The 20,712-nt window shown below is 38.6% G+C and overlaps 1 long non-coding RNA gene across 4 annotated transcripts in view; it reads right to left on the reverse strand.

Moving 5' to 3' along the window:
- LOC148653112 (uncharacterized) overlaps positions 1-20,712 on the reverse strand; it is a 93,811-nt gene that overhangs the window by 64,122 nt on the left and 8,977 nt on the right. The window contains exons 3-4 of one of the 4 annotated variants that reach the window (XR_015941602.1): positions 12,300-12,474; positions 10,621-10,706 (exon numbers count right to left, since the gene is read on the reverse strand). The exons of 2 other annotated variants lie outside the window; for them this stretch is intronic. This is a non-coding gene — a long non-coding RNA (uncharacterized LOC148653112). The remainder of the gene's footprint in view (positions 1-10,620; positions 10,707-12,299; positions 12,475-20,712) is intronic. One more of the 4 variants, XR_015941604.1, reaches the window with a different exon arrangement.

Consider the following 20,712-nt stretch of genomic DNA (forward strand, 5'->3'; position numbering starts at 1 on the left):
GAGAATGGAAGCAAACTCACGTTGTCTGAAAATCGATTAGCTTTGCCGAAAAAAAAAATTTGCGCTGCAAAACCGATACCGATTATTACATGGAAAACAGAAATTCCAAATTGGTGAAGGAGTTGCTTGAATTTACATTTGGCTCCTCTAATCTTCCATCTTTGCGCCCAATATATGGGTGCAGATCTGTCCCCATGTTCCCCAAATAGACCAGTGTGATGGATGTTGCCTAATCCATTCACACAATCCATTACACATTGACTGCAGGAACCCCTGTGTCGAACAGGAACTGTACCTATAATTTCTGAGTCCCCATTTTGAAAATTAACCATCACCCGAGCTGAATTCTGAATTAACCAGGGTCTGTGCATGTACATTGCCTGATATTTATGACTTTTCTTTTAATTATTATCTTGCAATGATCAAACTTTGGATCTATACGAATTGTACCCAAAACATTTTTACACAGAAGATGATGGGAGTCTGGAAAAAGCTACCCAGTCATGCTGTCAAACTCGATACCTTGGCTTCTGCTGGAAAAGGACTGGATGAAATCCTTAGATTGATTTCACTGCTGGCGAAACAAACAACTGACCAAATGGCCTCCTGTCATTTGTAGCCTTCCTTTTGTGAAAATATTGACAGAAAGGAACAGACCAATAGCAAGAGACAGAACAAACTTTTACAGATTAACATGCACTCTCATCCTCTAAGGAGGATATGACAATCTCTGCTTTCCCCCTCTGTCTCACATCACAAATGACAGGCTAATACAAAAGCAAAAGCAATTATCAAAGACAGCACCTGAGAAAGGAATAAGTATATAGAACAGAGTGGCACAAGCTGTTGCAGTCTATGCTATCTTTCATGTTGAGTACATACTGCTTAGTAAGTATATACTGTACAGTATGTACATATGTCTGCATTTCCTACGTATATTTCTATAGATTGTAGTTTCAGTGCTGTCTGCACATGCCACACTCTTTTTTGACTCAGTAGTATTTGACACAAGCCACAATTTAACACAGTAACAGCAGAATTCTTTTCACATCATAATATCATTATCTGCAGTAGAATACCCAGTGAATGCAACATTAACTACAGCCATCACGCTGTGCACGTCCATGCCCGTTACAGTGTGTACAGTGAAAGTTAGGCATATACATACTGTGCAAACGAGTGATCTCATTCCCAGCCCTGTGCCGCACACCACCGCAGTGCGCGACTGCTCTTTGTGTGGAAGAATGCTGCAGAGATATTTGCCATACAACAGAAAGACTAGAATGTCCCTGCTAGCCAGCATATAGATAATGCTTTCCAGTGCATGTGTCTTTAATTCCAAAACATGTAGTGCTTTCCACAAAGTGCAGACTGATTTAAATCATCTGAATCTTAAAAAGGAAAAAAAAAAAACAGAATTTTTTATCTGCAGAACTGGAATACAGATTTCTGTAGGGATGCCTTTGGGTATTTTCAATATCTAATTCCTGCAGAGAGCAACGTCTTATTAATGTGCATGAACACCTTCAATTCTAGCATGGATATTACTCCATGGTGATGAAAACTGCCTAATTTACTTTTCTTTTTTGTAAGAACTCCACATTTCATAACCGTGTGCAGATTCTTCATAAACATTCTGAAGAGTCCAGTTGTGTTCTGCATGGGGAAAATGAGTAAAATCCTCCTCAATCTACTTCGCAACCACTAATATACTGTATACCCGAGCCCTGCTCGGCTACAGATGGAAGGATTGAAAGGACGTAAATCAGTGTGTTTTAAATTGAAAGTTAGAAAAGATTATTAGATGCCAGTCAAAGTGGTTTATGTAAATTGGCATGTATAGTTCACTTGCCAGATTGTCGCAGAAGAACGCTGCAATAAATTAAGGTACATCAGTTTTATATTGATTCTCTTCAAATTGCTCTTTGTTAAGGTTTCAGCATATTCTCTATTCTAATAATAATCTTGGACAAGACTCGCAATGTGTGTGGGAGGGAGCCAGACCTAATGACTTAAGGTTTTGCATTCATTTTGCACTGCGATTTAATTACCCACAACAGCATTATAAGGTATTACCATAAGCTACAAGAAAACCTTGCATAATGAATTTATTAGACATGAATTTTTAAGCCAAGCTTTTGAGACAAAAGATGTGTAAAATACTACACAAAATTAAGAATGTCAGATCTTAAAGTTAACTGTCCAGGAAGGATTTTTAATTCCTAATGAAATGTTCAAGCATATTCCAATTGTAGAGACCTTTTCTTCTATTAAAATAATAATAATCCTCTTTAAATTTATAACCAGAGGTTCCTCTAAAGCATAAAGTAAGACAGCTTAAACAGAAAGTGAGAAATCTCTTTCTTAATTGGAAATATGAGATTGAAGTCACAAAAAGGGTTATTGTATTTGGATCATACATTAAGCCTGTAGTCTGGAATCTGAAAACCACAAGGATACAACAATAAATAATAAATAATAATAATATAATAGCAAATAATTTCATCACAACATCACAATATCCTATGTAAGCAAGCTGGAGCTTTTACAATTAAAATTATATTCATTTGGTTGCCTCTATGTGTTTGTTTTCCTTTTTCAAAGACAATTTCCATCCAAATTGTTTCTCGGCATCTGTTTGCTGAGGCAAGGTGTAATCTTTACAAGAAGGGGAACAATCTGTTATCTTCAATCCCTTCCACACACACTGACTCCACTGCTCTCCTTCGTATGAATGGTTTCTGGATGTGGTTTTCGTGGTTTAGTAGTTTTTTTTACAGGGGACTGTAGTTGTGTGTGAGTGTGTGTTTGTTTTTATTCAGGCCTATTGAATACTGTGTTTCCTGCTTGCCCAGTATCTAATTATGAATGTTAACATCTGTTCCTTTGAATGTTTTTTTTCCCCAGTTGGTATTTAATCATATTAAAAGTAAGTGTCTTCAAGCAATCTGTTCTGTAATGAAGTGTGCACTAGTTTTTTTTTCTTTTTGTCTTTTAAAAAAAAAAAACTTGATGGTCCGCATGGAACACCACTGCGGGAAGTTCATCTTCACATTAATATCTTTGGTGAGAAGGGAATGCTTTAAAAAGAGCATTTGATTTGATGCTTTGAAATGTACGAGACCAATCCTGACATATAACCATTTTTTTGCTTTAAAAAAATGAATAATACGTCACTACATTTCACTTAATTGATTCACACATCTTGCTAAAATACTGTATGTGCTAATAATGTGATAATGTCTACCTCATAATGACAGAGAGCTTGATTTTTTCCTGGAGGGAAACAGTTTCAGTTCTGCCTTTAATGCTAATCATTGAAAAAAAAAGTTGTTTCTTTTGTTGGTATCTAGAGACTAGAGAATTTCTTTTTTGAAGAACTGGTTAAATAGTGAATTGGGCAGATTCTTACAATGCCCATGCTGTATAATACATTTTGATTTCCCATATCTACATTCTCCTTAAAATTCTATTAAATAGCTAAATAGAAATGTGTAGTAAAAAAGACATTTTAAACATTATTTGCAATTCCGGTAATTGAACTAACAAATTGCTTTGTACAACTCAGATCCAGCTAAGAGTTTCTTCTAGAGGACCACTAATTCCCTTTTTCACAGAATATTGTTCCTGTTTTGTTTTTCTGTTGTTTATCTCTGCACTATCATGGACTTTAAGAGTGAGGAGTTTCAGATTAACCGGTCAACCTAAGAATGGCATCAATAGATCATCTTTTCAAGGATAAAGTGGCTATGGCTACAGATAACTCTGACATTGTCAGGATTTCAGAAAGTGTAACAGAATCGAGAAACTTTGACATTTTTGTACTGTGGCAGAGGCCACTGAGGGAAGCAAAAAACAGAGGTGCAGATCTCCCGGGAATACAGCACTGTGTGTGACATAAATTAAAAAGTAGATTTCAAACCATCTGCTCTGAAGTAAGACAGAAGTCTGTTGATCGTACATATGCCCACATGCCTGTCTGAGTTTTAAAATTAGGTCACTTATATTACTGGTATCGGAGTGCACTGCACAAAGCGTTAAACCGTGTGTTTTCTTTTCCTTCTTTTTTTCTTCCAAAACATATTTACCAACCCAATACAGATATTCAGCAAACTTGTGTTTCTGCTGCATTCACAAACACTAATGTTCTCATTAATGTAATGTACATGATTTACCACTTTGGTAGCAGGAGAAGATTCAGTAGTTGTTGTATTTCTAAGAGTATACTGTATACTGTAAGTAGTCAGTTTTCTTATTGACCTAAGTCATTGTGAAACACCAGTTCATAAAAAAAAATGTGTCACCTCACCAAAAAACATTCTTACTTTTTGAAGAACATGACAGTAGCAAGAAAAGTTGCTATCCTGGTTAGATTGGGTTTTTCTGTATTCTGTAGGTGTGGTAGCTTTGGATTCTAATCATTCATAATCAATGATGAATTACTGCAGCCCTCTTCCTTTTGTTCTTTTAAAGATGTCCCTCTGTTTCACTGCAGTGTTTTTCCCTAGAAATCCCTAAAGCTTACTTTTTAAAATTCTTCTTCATACAGTTTCTGCATGTGAGTTTTCATGCACCATGTTGCTATGGGAACAGGAATGTCAGGGGTGGCTGATATATTTCAAAAGCTGTCAACCTGGATTCTGAGGGTTTTAATCATGAGCGTTTCAGAAGTGGGAACATCTGTTTGGAAACACAGTGGCATTTTTGATATCCTGCTCCAAATCCCTTCTACTGTGTCTTGGTAATTGTTTTTCCTCCACTGTCCGAAGAATTAGTGGGGCCTCTGCTTAAGTTCTCATTGTGTTCTTCCTGTATTGCTTTGGCTGCCCTTTAAAACAACAAACATGGCTGACATCTCATTTTCTGTATGTAATATATCTTCTCATGTAGGATGCAGTATAGATCTGTAGAAAGAGTGGTTATAAGAAACACCATCCCATGTTTGTAAGCGCTTTGAGAAGCCACCTTTAAAGGCGTTATATAAAATAAAGTTTATTTGTGGTGTTTAAGAACATGAACAAACTGGTATAAATGAAGAATGATGTCACAGAAGCTGTGACAGTTTCATAATAATTGAAAGCAGAACTATCTGAAGAAGCATTTAATTCTACTTTGCATATACTGTAGCAAGTCAACTCAAGCTGCTTTACACAGCTGTCTTGCCCTTCTTAGGCCTCATCAGTATGGTACAGCTGCACTTCGACTGGGGAGTTTCAGACAGTTCCTCTCTCTAATATTGAGAACTAGTCCAAAATAATCATCGCATAATATACTATATATGTATTAGAATGAACACCCTTCTACGTTTAGGGTAGGAGAGAAGAGTACTGTAGTTCAAGTGATTTATGGGTGGCATGAATATGAATGAATTCTGAGTATTCTGTCATGACACAGTTCCATCTCCTTGAGACTGGAAAAAGAGCGAATACTTATTCACAATCATGACAGACAGATAGACGAGGCATGTGCTCCGGCAATCACAGAAATACATCAGCCTTCCCTCCTACAGCACTGCTACTTTCTTACAATCCTCAAAAATGATGGGACATACACTATCACATGCTGGAACCATCCCCGTTATGAGTCACTCCTATAAAACATATCATTCTTTAATATTTTAATATGCTAGCTAAAGGCAGAAATTATAGATTTTAAAAAATTATAAAAAGGATACAAAAGGATAAAAAGACAAATCTAAAAAGAAGGTCCATTCAAAATCCACGCACATGGAAGCCCTAATCTATGTAATATCTCAAGTAAAAAATGTCTACATACCACCATATCAGAAAGAAAAAGAAGCAATACAACTGGAGTTTAATGTAGCATGCACGCTGGGAAACGAAGGAGAGTTCAGAGCAATACAGCCACAAATCTGAGGTCCTCTGGTCACAAGACACTCACTAACCCAGACTGAACAGACAGTGGGGGCTGGACCCCGAAGGAGCCATTCAGAGAGCCCCGACTGTCAGCAGAAAATATTCAATGACAGGCAGCAGCCAGTCCACTGGAGAATGACTCCTTATTTGTTTACTTAGCAAAACATTAAAGACACAGCAAAGGGAGTTATATCAGAGCTGCCAAGTTATGTCAGCTTTTTTTTTATCTACTGGACATATGCAGGACCTGGGAATAGTGTTACAAGAATCCTGAACACAAAACATGTACTGTACTCTATGTGCAACGACTTTAAAGTAAGGATGGATCTGGTGAGTCTTGGATTGGAATTTTGACCAAAGGATTTATATAAGACTTCTGTTTAGATAGGGCCTCTAATTTAATCTCTGTAGGGTTTGTACATTTGTTTGTGATGGATAATACCTTTACCTCAATTCCATGTTAGCATGGGTGCATAAAGAGGAGTGCAAAACAAAAACTTATGAATTAACAATGTTAAGGTAGCTAAAGCTCAGTCGAATGTGAGATACTATTTGGTGTTTTACAGATATTATCTTTTAGTTCTGTGCACCCAACAACGCCAAGTTCTACAGAGATGCTATTAATGAATCATTAAACCTCCCATACAATATTGCTAAGCATGAACTCAAAAGTCAGAGTACATACTGTAGCTGTTAAGGTCCAGATTTTATGTCTGTGCACACGGTTGTTCTTATGGAGTGGATACGTAGAAATCTCTGGAATTGAAAAGCTTTGCACAGTATGTACAATCTGACGTGATTTTATTTAGAAAGGGCAATGTTAGTTGCTTATATCAGGTTTTGACATGGAAGGGTAAAAAGAATAGATTTTGCATCTTGGCAAATTGTCATTCTTATTAACCTATACACTCTAGCTTTCAGGATGCTAGTGAAAGCAATTTGTTTTCATACCTTGTAAATTGCTTCATCTTATGGTCTGCCAAGATATTTTCTTTTCATTTTGTGGAGTGACAGACAACTCATCTACTGGTATTTGATTATCCAAGAACACGTGCGAGCTTTAATGATTGTGATTGAAAAGCAATGCACAGGACTCAATGGGCATTTTATTTAAGGCTTTGTTGATAATATCTAATGCAATTTAAAAAGAAAAGTGTTTGTAGACTGGCATTCTCTAGAAATTTCAATAGTGAGAAAAAACAATGACAAAATTCCTTTATATTCATCACAACATTTTGTTCCCAGTCTTCGACTTTGTCAGAAGGGGGGCTGTTAATAGTAGAAGATTTTGCAAATCGCAGTATTTTAGGGGACAATATAGCAAAAGTAGAGTGCATGCCAAGAACACTATCTTGCAGTTTGATGCATGAGCCATCATAAGACTTTTGAACACTTTAATTTGTTGGTTGTCTTTTATGCTTTTGGACTTGCAAGGTCAGGGGATCACTTATGAGCTGATTGATGGTTTATTCCTCAAAGACCAATGAGCTTTCACTAGCAGAGAATGAGAAGTCCATAAGTAATTAGTGCTGTGTTTCACTCTGTTTAGACCATCTACTCATTTACGCATAACAGCATTCCTTCTGTAACTTTGTACAGAAGAAATATAGCCTAGATAATTCAAAGACCTTTGTTATACATCTTTTCACTCTTTCTTTCCTAATAAAAAATGAAATAAAAAGAATCGATATACTGAAGTGAACAAAGGCAGGCCAGTGTGTTTGAATCCGCAGTTTTCACCTCTGGCTTTGCTCCAGAGAGTTGTTGATTTCACTGCGCTCACATAGTTGAACAACTTGGTTGATAGTTGAAATAGTAGAAAACTAAGGTTGCTGCTGGAAGGTGTTAGTGGGGCCAGCAGGAGGCGCTCACCCTGCGGTCCATGTGGGTCCTAATGCCCCAGTATAGTGACGGGGACACTATACCGTAAACAGGCGCCGTCTTTCGGATGAGACGTAAAACCGAGGTCCTGACTCTCTGTGGTCTGTGGTCAAGAGTAGGGGTGTAACCCCAGCGTCCTGGCCAAATTTCCCATTGGCCCTTACCAAACATGGCCTCCTAATAATCCCCATCTATGAATTGGTTTCATTACTCTGCTCTCCTCCCCACTAATAGCTGATGTGTGGTGAGCGTTCTGGCGCACTATGGCTACCGTCGCATCATCCAGGTGGATGCTGCACATTGGTGGTGGTGGAGGGGAGTCCCCATTACCTGTAAAGCGCTTTGAGTGGAGTGTCCAGAAAAGCGCTATATAAGTATAAGCAATTATTATTATTATTATTATTATTATTATTATTATTATTACTTGATGACAGGTAGCTGTTGTTTTCTCTACTGTGATCGATGATTTACATGATTAAAACAAAGTTCCACTTCACCATCCAATCCAGGCGTTGATTATAATGTTCAACCAGAAGATAAGAAAGATTACAAACGAGAGGAGAGAATTCAGCACATCTAGTACGTTTGCCAGTAGCTAATTTTCCCGAAGATCTCCTCCAGACACTTCTGTAGTGTATCAGCTTCAACATGGCCGGGCAGCCTCTTCCAGACTCCCAGAATACTTTGTGTGAAGACGTTCCTCCTGATGTCCTTCCAAGATTTTGCTACTTGTGTTCCATAATTTGTGTTTCAATGCTGATTTTGAAATCCGAGGATGTTGAATATTTGAGGTCATCGCATAGTCTTCTCTGCTCCCAAATAAAAACCTTTTATTTTTTTCAGCCTGTCAGTTTAGGAATTTTTTAGGAAGTCCCAGTATGCTTTTCTCTGGACCGATTCCACAGCAGTAAAATGTTCTACATTTCCCAGCTATATATCCTAATATTTGTTTTTTGCTTCTTCACAATGTCTTGAAATATTAATGATGTGTCAACATAAACACCTGAGTATTTTTCAGATGTAGTTTCTGTTCTTTAACTTAGTGCCTTTACTTCAAGTTCTTTCCTGAAGTTTAACAAGTCCTTAGATTGGTGAAAAGCATAATACATGTTAAAAAGAAGCATCAACTCTTTTTTTAAGGAAAAGGAAAAAGACAAAAACAAAAGTGAATGTGTTTGAGAGTTTCTGTAGTATTCAGTCTAAAAAGGCAAATTTAACTTATACAGTAGTCTGTACGAGCCCGGGAAAATCCACTCCATGCCTCACAAAATTTCTGAAAAACAGAGTCAACTAACCTATTAAAAACTGTAAGTGAAAAGAGATCCATGCTTAAATCGAAATGCAGAGATCTTTGAACTGGAAGTGTGACTGTTACTTGCACATGGATGCAGAGGAAAAGGTGGGTCACTTAGTTCACTGTTCTGTTGCAGAACATGTAAAAAAGTATTGTTCTGCATACTGTATGTAGCTAACACAATGGTCTGACACAAGATTAAATTGTATTTCTACATCATACAGGTAAAGTATGGTAAAGTGCATTTTACAAGTACTCTATAATCCTTCTGCCCTGCAACTTTGGCAGTGACAAAAATACAGTAGCCACCAGATTTATTTATAGCCCTGACCAAAAGTTGCTTTAGCAAAGATTTATATGAAGCTTTTTAAACAGTTATGAATTATAATGTAATAAGAAGGTACCAAAAATGAGTAGACTACATTAATAACAGAACACAAGTGCATATGTTTCTAAAAACACAATATCCAAACTCACTTATACAGTATTTTCAAACTTAACGCTGTACATTTAACACTTTATTTTTTAATCATCTGGTTTCACAGAGTCCCCGAAGCTGTAGTGAAACTTGTAGAAGTCACCTTGATTGCTACAGGGTATTGAAAGAAGTTGAAGAGGGAAGCAAACTACTCAGTATAACATCATGGGGAAAGTCAGACAATTGTCTGAAGATCTAAGGTAAAAGATTATCGACCCCCACAGCTTGAGTGACGGCTTTAAAAAAATCCATAAATCATCCCAATTTCAACTCTTTCAATGTCCATCATCAGGACATTCAAGGTTAAGGGGATGGTTGCCACTTCCTTCAAAGTTTTACCAACTGTGTGTTCAAGAAATTAGTTTTGGAGGGCCAATTCACATCCAATGGTGACAACTCAGGAACTTCCAAATTTAAGCAACATCAGGATGCAATATCTCCAAAATAACGTTGACGTTATGGAAACAAAGATAAAAATATTCCATTGAGCAACTAATTGACTCCCAAGTCAAACAATATGGTAGAATTAGCACAGAATGGTAACCCTTGTGTCTGCAAAGCCAAGAGAAATATCTGTTCTGTTTTACTGTTTTGCAACCAGTGGTCCTGAAGCCTTTGTCTCAACCGAGGGAGAAGCGGATTTCACAGTTTACTGGGATACTTTAGACAAAATACTGTATCTGTGAAGAATATCCTTGCTTTCCGTCATGAAGGTCAAGCCAGCTCACAAATGGAATTTACAATGAACTGATCTCTTGAAATGTTTCTTCTCTCCTCCATTTTTAAAAACATCATCATCTGAAATTCCAGACTGATCCCTTACTGGGTACTGTGTGATGGAACTGGGTAATTCCTTAAAGTGAGGAGTAAAGCCGTGCAAAATTACTCTTTGACAGTATGGTTAACAACTATACTTCTCCAAATATTAGCGGGGGATCTTTAATGATCCCACCCTAGTCAAGATTTGGTTTAACACCTCATCTAAAGAACTGGCTCCTCCTACAACACAGTGTGCCACAGTGTTATCATACTGGGGCATTAGTTTGGAACCAGATCTTCCTATTCAGGATGCCACCTACTGCACCACTTACCCCAGTAGTGTGGTTCTTAGAGGTCTCCAATCCATTTACTAACCAATCTTAGTCTTGCTTATCTTCGGGGATCTGAAGAGATCATTCTACAAATAATCAATCACATAATGTAATGAATTCAAACGTTCATCGGAAAAAGAAGAACACACGTTCGACTGCTATACAGTAGGTCTGCCACTTCAAAGAACAAAGTAACTAAGCACTGAATAGGAGCAAGTGTATTTAAAGACAAATCCACAAAGCCACAATGAAATAGATCGCAATTACAACGTGGGACTGCACTCCCAAAATGATTTTGTTCATTCAATTTGCATCTCTTTTGTATTCGAGGTTTAAGTGGTAATTCTTGTCTCCGGGATTGTCCAGCTGCCTTTTTATGCTGAATGGAATCAAAATTGCATCTCTTAAGTGAACAGATGAAAGTAAAGAGACCCTATCAAACTGAGCCAAAAGGGGACGGATTTAAACCAGATAAATATGGATAGAATCAGTGAAATGCACTTGTCTTTAGGGCTTCATCTGCACCATACACTAAAGAACAAATTCTACTTCACTGTTAAAAAAGGCTTGTTGTGTTAAAACAGCATTTTAATCTGGTGATCGTTTTGGTCAATGACCATTTTATCTTCTCCCCTTTCAGATCCAAAACTGAGATTCAGATTTTGCATACTAATATTTTGCAGATGAACAAAACTACCTATTTCCATCACTTTCAGGGAGTATGTGTTAAATAAGCTTCAGGTCTGAACAATTTTAACTTTATTATTCGGAACTCGGTCATTAGCACATAAAAGACAAGATACCAAATTGTAATTAATTTTACCAGTAGGTATAACCAAAATCAAACAGGCAGCCCTACAGCTACAGACCCCGATCATCCTCTACCTGCTGGCTTTCAGATTAGCAACGTGGAGAAGATTTCTTTGTGTGGAGAAGCTAAATTCTCATTTCACATTGTCAAATAGTAAGTCAGCATCACTTACTATAATTGCTATTAGGATGTTAAAGAAAAAAACAGATACTCATTTTGTCTGCATTTTCATTCAGATGCAGAAGGTAATTTTTACCACATAAGAATTTCAAGGATTAAATATCCATTATATTGTGCACACTGAGATAAAGTTACCAAACAAAACCTTAATCATTTATATTGCATGCGTGTATAATATAGTGTATTTACACACAAAAGGTAATGGCTCACTGATACCACCCAGTGGCCAGAAGTAAAAAAAAAGGATCTGTAGTTGTTTTTTCTACACAATCTACTTACCAGCACATAACAATCATAAAATTAGTCACACTGCACAAAAGGCAATATCCACGACTCCAGCAGAGGAAGACCCAGTTAGCCAAAATGTCTTTTAAAGCCTTTTTTTTTTCCAAAGCAATGCATGAAATTTCTGCTTTAAAATGTCTGTTCTGAAAGACTGCTTTTACAGCCCGTGAAGCAAATACAAGGAAGAAACAGAAGCAGATGGACAAAGGGAACAGAATAAAATTAAATATGCAATCTGTAGATGTTAAATTTTCCATTAAAGCTTATTAACGGAAAATACATATATTGCAATGCTTAAGTACAAGCCCTTTTTCCTGTCTACTTTATGCATTACAGTATTCACAGATCCCATAGGCACTGTATCTACCATTTCTAATTTATTTTAGGGCAGAACACAACATACCCCACATACTACATCGATCCGTCTTCATGGCGGATGCTTCTGATAAGGGCTTCTGTGGACATCTAATGCAAGTTGGATCTACACCCTGAAGGGACACCAGTCCATCACAGGGCACACCGACAGTATAGAGACACCAATTAACCTGGCCAGCATGTCGTGCCTCTGGAAAAAAACACTGCAGAAACAGAGGAAAACATCAGAGCTATGTAAGGAATCAAACCCAGGACCTAGGAGATGTGAAGCAAGCTGGCACTCATCTACCAGATAGCTACCATTTTTGCTTATTTTTGAGAAACAAATATATATATAGTATGAATCAGGTTCTCACCTCATACCCTCTATATTCCACACGCTAACTTAGTTAGTCAGTGTAATGTCATTGTTCATGGCAAGCACATTTAGCATTATTTGCAAAACAGACTCCCCTTTTAGAGTTACTCCATTGAATGAAATGCCATGTGTTTTTTGGGAGGAAGACTGGATGAAGTTTTCTTGCAGGTTTTGAAGCTAACTCACTTTGTTGAAGTGTGGGCATCAAAAAGCAAACCCTGTAAAAAAGCCATTTGAGCTTCTCTTTACCCTGTTAGAATAAAACTGAGACTCGCCCCCTGAAATCACAAGCTTCCAAAGGGAGACTGACAACAACACGATCCTTCGAGAAAAAAAGCTTTCCAGACAGCAGATGCCATTATTCAAAGATAAGTCACAGGCAACAGCTATCATTACATCCTTTTACCAGTCCTGTTCAATAGCTCTTATGGAAGAAAAATTCCAAACGCAAAGCTTTCTCCACAGTCTGCTTCAGTAATAGATCTGCAGTGAAAGTTTGGGCACATAGAGAAAAATGTAAAGAACACTAAAACTGACTTGCATTTTAGACAAATTCAGTCATTGCTCCTGGTTAGGTTAAGGTCTTAAAAGTGTCCCTGTACTTTTCCAACACAAGGCGATATTACAGGCAACCTTACAGAATGTCAGTTGAGGATTTCTTTGAAATCGCACTTCTTCATAACTTGTTGACCTGGAAAAAAAACTCCAGGGAGTTTCCATTCTAGTGAAGAACTATATAATCAGGCTGATTAAAGGAGCTCAGCCAGTCCGCCTCAGTCCACCTGTCTGTGCTGAATCGTCTTTCACTTTCATGATCCACATGCAAGTTAACATGAGGCTATTCTCTCTGCTACAGAGGAGACTCTGATAGGATCTCATTATTACTATTTTTCTTCGAAGGCAGCCTTATTAACAGCACATCACTTCTATTAAGATAAGTACCATCTATTGTAACCCAAGCAAAAATAAACTTTCGTCTGTGAACAGCACAGTCTAAGTTTAAACGTCAAAATAAAGAGAATTCTTTTGAAGCTTTTCAAAGGATTTAAAAAAGTGCAAGACTGCATGACAGACGTTACCTACTAATTAGAAATACTGTATAATTTGCATTTTAGAGGACAATGAAACTGTGTATTATTTGCCTAGACTGAGTAAGTCTTGAATAATAAACAACCCCAACACATTTAGTGCACTAATGACAAATCCATCCTGCTGAACAGGTCAAGAGGACCTGAAGTACTCAAAATCACTGGCAATTCAACCCAGCGGACTTTCTTCAAGACAAACAGTGAAACGTAAACCAACGTTTATGCTGTCCATTCTCTGTGTCTACTCGAAGAATGTTTTGCCACCTGGGTTTCAGTCATCTAAATGTGCCTCTTTGCTTCGCAATTGGTAATTTACACGAAATGAATGTGTAGAATCTGCTAAACTACACTGAAATGCCTGCGAGATCCTACTTTTCCCCACATATTTAGCATGAAACATAAATTTAAGCAGCTACAGTATATGTTTAAAATCTCATTCTTGCTGTAAAAATAAGCAAGAAAGTGTTCTGCATAATGTGGTGAAATACTGCAGGTTTTCCTCTTACAAATCTTTTTTGTGCTCTGTGTTCAAAACTTTTTAATTCAATGTTCGAATTTAGCGAGAAAAACAGGCTTTGGTGTCTCAGTCTCATTGATTCCCCTTTCCGTGCCAGTGATCCTATCTGAAGTGTGTGGACACAGGCAGCATAAATGATAATATTTCAGCCCTAGTGAACTGAAAGTGTGGGGCTACACCACTTCAGTCCATTGCACTTCACAAGCCCCAAAAGGCTGCCAGCTGGTGATCTGATACAGTGTGGATCAATACAACTCAGATCCAAAAGTTCAAAGTCCACCCCCTCCCTTCTCCACACACTGTCAGTGGATGAGGCATCCAGTTCTCACATGAAATGAGAATCACCCTCCCACAAGCAACCAAATAGAAGTGTTATTTTCAATTTCCAGCTTACGTGCTATGCATGTGGTCGCAGTGACAACTGAACGTACTCTGGAGTAACTATAACCGCAAAGCAAGCATGTTTACAGCTACAAAGGAAAAGGTAAAGGTTCGTTCTATGCACGAAAGGTAAAGAAACACTTTGGCTGTTGAGCCTTCCTCGGGTGTGAGAGAGAGAGGGGAAGATGTAAATAAATAAGGCGTAGGAGAAGAAAGGACAGATAGCGTGAGATAGGTGAGACACTGTGGGGAGCAGTGGGGGATTGGCCATAGAGAACAAGAGAAAGAGTGTCCAAAACTAAGGGAACTGAAGGAGAGGAGAGGCTGAAATCGGCAAACGAATGGAGATTTTAGAAGGAGATAAGTCTGTCACCGAGAGAAGCTCAAGAGTAATTTTGGTTTCTGACGTCCTTTTACAACAGGAGACCCAAAACCCCTGTGAGAGGAGGCAGCTGGAGAGATCAGAAAGATCATGGCTGCCAGTGGTGAAATGGGGATCTCTCGGTGAGGAGAGATCTTATATCCCCACTGCTCCGACATGCTCCCTGAAACGGTCTTCCAGTCTTCTTCCTCTCTCACCAACAGATGGGCACCTGTTTCTGTTTCTCCTTCTCTCCCATTTGTAATACAAAGTGCTGTCCTTGCAAAAGAGCACTGCAGGACAAGCACTCAGTGATGCCAGAGCTGTATGCAGATAATAATCATAATAATAATTGCTTACACTTATATAGCGCTTTTCTGGACACTCCACTCAAAGCGCTTTACAGGTAATGGGGACTCCCCTCCACCACCACCAATGTGCAGCATCCATGGATGATGCGACGGCAGCCATAGTGCGCCAGAACGCTCACCACACATCAGATATCAGTGGGGAGAAGAGCAGAGTAATGTAGCCAATTCATATAGGGGGATTATTAGGAGGCCATGATTGGTAAGGGCCAACGGGAAATTCGGCCAGGACGCCAGGGTTACACCCCTACTCTTTTCGAGAAACGCCCTGGGATTTTTAATGACCACAGAGAGTCAGGACCTCGGTTTTACGTCTCATCCGAAGGACGGCGCCTGTTTACAGTATAGTGTCCCCATCACTATACTGGGGCATTAGGACCCACATGGACTGCAGGGTGAGCGCCCCCTGCTGGCCCCACTAACACCTCTTCCAGATGTCTTCCTGAAAGCATTTAAGGGAAGTGGCATTTAATTGAAAAATGGATTTTAGAGCATTGAGCTCATACTGTATTTAAATAGACGTAACCCAAATATTTAAGGTGCCAGATATCAGTTATTATATCAGTTCTATCTGATCTATGATAATATCTCTGTTTCCACACATCTACTCACAGGGTGGTATTCCTGCAGTTGAGCATGCAATAGACCACTGTCCTACAAAACAAGGCTTTGTCACTGTGGAAAGACAGCCCAGCCTGAATGCTGTGGGAAATAATTTTTGCATCAGCAATGAGGCAACTTTTTTACTTCCATTTCACTATTTATTTGAATTTCTGTGTTATTACATGACACCCATCTGTGGAACCTGTGCAAATGGACGTACAGTATATCCCACGTCACAGGAAGGGGTTAAGTCCGACATTCAGAATCTGTTGTTCCTCGTTTCTTACAGGTGACTGCTGTCCAGGGAGCTGTAATGGAGTTAAAGAGCATTATTCCACGCTCAGCTGAAGCACATGGGCTATGAAAGGAAGCGAGCCGTTAATTGGCTAGGGGTCAATTATGAAATAAAAACAGTTACCGTGCTTGTTAAAAGCAACACAAGGCCGAGATGTATAAGGGAGAAGAAACTGGGAGGGGCAACAAGTGGGCCTGAGTGAGATGAAGACAAATGACATCACTGCATTCAGGCAAGGGTGGTTTAGAAATTCTGCTTTATGTACTGTTTAATGTTTAATGTTGCTTTATTAGCCCTATACAATTTCTTGCATTTGGAATTCATCCTTTCGCATACCCCAGCTTGCTCTCCATGAGACACAGACACACAGACAGGGAGAGAAGCTTGGGGTCAGAGCGCAGGGTCAGCTATTGTACAGCGCCCCTGGAGCAGCTGGGGTGAAGGGCCCAACAGAGTAGGATTCCTCTGCCAGCTGCGGGATTTGAACCGGCAACCTCCTAGCCACAGGCACAGATCCTGAGCCACAGAGCCACCACTCCGCCCACTATATGACTCGCATAATAAAATAATATTTAAATCTTAATTATGTTGGACATTAGGGTGTGTATGTATATATGCATATATATTTACACTATATTATATATATTCTGCATTAAATATATGTTAAATACATAGAGCTTTACATAAGTTCAGGAGGAGGTCGAACCCTAAACTAGTTACAAATGAAGTTATGTTTTGATTATTATATTATAGACTATTACATAGATACATATGATCAATATTAGATGGCTTATATTACTATTAAGATACACATAATTATAAATTTCACTCTTCTTGCAGACTCGCTTGTGCTTTTCATTTTTACACCCCTCTCCTCTGGATCACCCTTTAATAAAGGAGGGGCGTCCTCCCTTACAGACAGCTGAGTTACCCCAGTAGGGCTCAAATGTTCAAATACTCTCCTTCACCTTAATTGGGGTTTGACCAAACCACTGCGATAGCTCAGATAAGTGCATTATTCATTCATTATTCACAAAACTATGCATTGCTTGGTGTTTATTTACCATTTCTGCTCCATCACAAGGTCACTGCCACGAATTGCAATGCGTGTACTGTACTTTTACAATACCAGGTCTATATACATATATAACGAATATACTTGAATTTCATTCTTCCTCATGTATTTTACAGCTACATGATGGTAATTTTCAAACGTTTCACCAGACATCCCCATTAAATTTGAATTGTTTTTTGTACATGAAAAGACATCACACTGCAGCACATAAAGTATATCTGAAACGATTTCAGAGAATTCTTATGATCACACTGAATGTACTTGGCAGTTTTTGGGGGGTTTTGTGACAAACCAATTTAAAACTGCCAATTTCCATTAATTCCGTTATCTAATTAAGACATATTTTACAGGAACTTTGAAAGACTGTCTAATTGATCTTTTAAGTGTCTATTACCTGAGAACATTCAGAGGTGAGCGAGCCATTCATCACTGCTTCATGCCATTTGACTCTTTAAATGGGCTGTTATGGAACTGTGCTTGTAAATGCTAAGAATTTTCATAGGCGAGGGTACAGGGTATATATTAGTACTCTTTCTTTATTCAAACACTGATCTGAATCTGAAACATTATGGGGGGGGGGGTATGTTTATGTATATTTTAAAAAACTATGACCTATAAACACGATACGACAATTCACAATAATTCTTGCAACGCTACCGTCAGATGCCTATAATAGACCTCTACCGTTCCAAATCAAATGCATTCTCCTTTCAAACATAAATGCTATAGCATATGTAAGTGTTGGGTAGCTATATTTTTTAGCCTTTTTTTATTTTGGGAGCCATCACTTCAGTTCTTAATATTCTGGTGAAGACAAATGATGAAATTTATTGACTTGATTTTCAGTTGTTTTCTGTGTAAATGGCACTTACACTTCAGCTGCACACAGTAAATGCATTCCTGTCAGGGCTTGAAGAGAGATCTTGTGTGAAGCAGGACTGCAGACAGCAATAATTTAATCATCGCCAGGAGGAGAGCTGCTGTGGTACAGAATAGTAACTAGCTGCTATAGTCCTAGTTCAGAAAGGATTGTCTGGTAAACCGAATTGCTTGAACGACTATGAGCAATTCAAAACACTGATTCATTTTTCTTTCTTCACAGGACACATTACAAGCAAAAAGAAGAAGTTTGACATCCATTTACATATGTCACTTATTGCCTACTTATATTTTCATGTAGCGATTTTCTTGTACATCCTTTTGTATAACATCGGTAACAGACAGTTTATGCATCAGAATGCGGGGCTATTCCAAGAAGACACATTTTTACAGTGCATCTCTTGTACACAAGATGTTTCAAGGGTATTGCGTAATTTACATGTAAGTAAGTAGAATGTAAAGCAATAATTCTAAGCATATAAAGTACAAAAAAAAATTAATCTTAATACATTCAAAAGACATGCTGCCTAGCTGAATGACCATATCATTTTATGAAGGGACTTTATATGACCAGGTACATATGTTTTTTCTGCTATATATATATACCTCTGCAGAAGGACTATGGGCTGCGTGGGTGTGTGCTAATAAAATCTAATTTACTTCAGAAACCTGTGGCATCCTTAAGCAAAAAAAAAGTGTGGAACACGGAGCTCATATTTTTTCAGTGCCACGGATCTCCAGAATACTGCGGTCGTCGCATCGGAGTCTGCAGGAGCAGACAGAATGTTATTAAACTGCAAAAGCACATCAAACTGATTTATGGTTTCTGATCAAGGCTACTGGGAAAATTACTTTGCGTCATCAGCTCAAGGTGACTGAGACCATTAACTTGGGGAGGGAGGAGGGGGGAATAAATGAGATGCAGAGGCTGACATGCTGAAAGGGAATACGGGTTTGTTAAGCAATTTTAATAGCAAAAACCAATGTGTTTATTACAGCAAGCCTTTTAATAATATATGAAGCAATTAAGGATTTAAGCTTCAGATTTATTTTTCTTTTTGAAAAAAAATTACTCCGGAAAACAAGGAGGTGAGGGACTTGATAATAAGCACAGTAAATGCACAGAGGAATCCTAATCAGATGATATTTTTTAAATTAAAAGAGCACTGGGCAGGCATTCAGACACTGGGGGTGAAGTGGGTATGATTACAAGAGGCTGTAAAAGCAGTGAAAGGTTTGCTGACTATTATGGGTTTTTCTAGAATTATTCTGCTACTTATGTATTTGGTTATATTACTTTTTTTAGACATCACAGTAAAACCTGTTTGGTTGCTCATTTGTTCTAAAAAAACAGACCGCCTCTTGTCATTCCACAAGAAAAGCAACCAAGTTGTAATGTGTATACAGTATATACTGATAGGCGTGATACAGGTTTATTGCTATATATAGTATGAGATATACTATATATAATACATAGCTATCTGTACAGTGGGTGGCATAACATGGGGGTACTGAAAGTTTATGGACTCAGTACTGATCAGTAGTGAGTTCAAATCCCAACTGCAGACACTACTGTTGTACCTTGAGTGAGGTACTATACCCTCCTTGCTTCAGTCCAGCCAGCTGTATATACTGGGACCAGCATTTCTGAGGGGTAGTCTCAGTGTACCATCCAGGAATGTCCTTCTTGATTAAAAAATGTCATTGCCAGATTTGCCATAGAAGAGGGGCTCCCAGGTGACCTGGAAATGCACTCTTCCAAGTGCAGGTTGAGCTCTACGATTACGGGTTTTGAGCTTGGGTCATGTCATTGGACAACTGAGACCAGGATTCCCAGAGTGGTGGCAAGCAATTGGATGAGCACCATCCTAGGAAGGATGGAGTCCATCTGCCAGGGCTCTGTGACACCTCACGGCCCAGTGACACCTCCAGGCTGCCGGGAAAATCACAGCCTCTCCTCCAATCAGCACTGCAGCTCCACTATGGGGGCTGTGTCCCCTGCGATGTGATTAAACACGACTGGCTGGAAGATGGGCAGATCGGAAGAGTCCGCTTACAATTCCTCACTCCCCCGTGTGGGGTTGCAGGTTTCACACCTGTAAGCGGAAGATTCCGAATCAGGTTGGCTTATAAAAAAACAATATCTGGTGGTCCTAAATATACGGTATATTTAAAATTGCATACACATATAAAAACATGGGCCACTTTTAAACTCAAACTACTGACTTTTCAGGGATCAGTACTATGTTTTGCATTATTCATCAAGCATTTCAACTGAGCATTTTGTGAAATTAAACTTCTCCATTCTAAATCTGTTAGTCCTCTCCACACATAGGAACATACAAAAGGTTACAAGCAAGGACCCATTCAGCCACACACACACACACACCACTTCAGCTGTAGCCAGTCCTCAGGATATAAACAAGCTAGCTTACTGCCTATCATTATTCTTTGTACTGTACCCACTGTGAACCAGGAAAACCTTATCCTCCTTTACAAATAAGGCAGGATAATTC

This window comes from Lepisosteus platostomus, chromosome 10 (genome assembly GCF_059453375.1).
Source record: "Lepisosteus platostomus isolate fLepPlt1 chromosome 10, fLepPlt1.hap1, whole genome shotgun sequence".
Classification (NCBI taxonomy): Eukaryota; Metazoa; Chordata; class Actinopteri; order Semionotiformes; family Lepisosteidae; genus Lepisosteus; species Lepisosteus platostomus.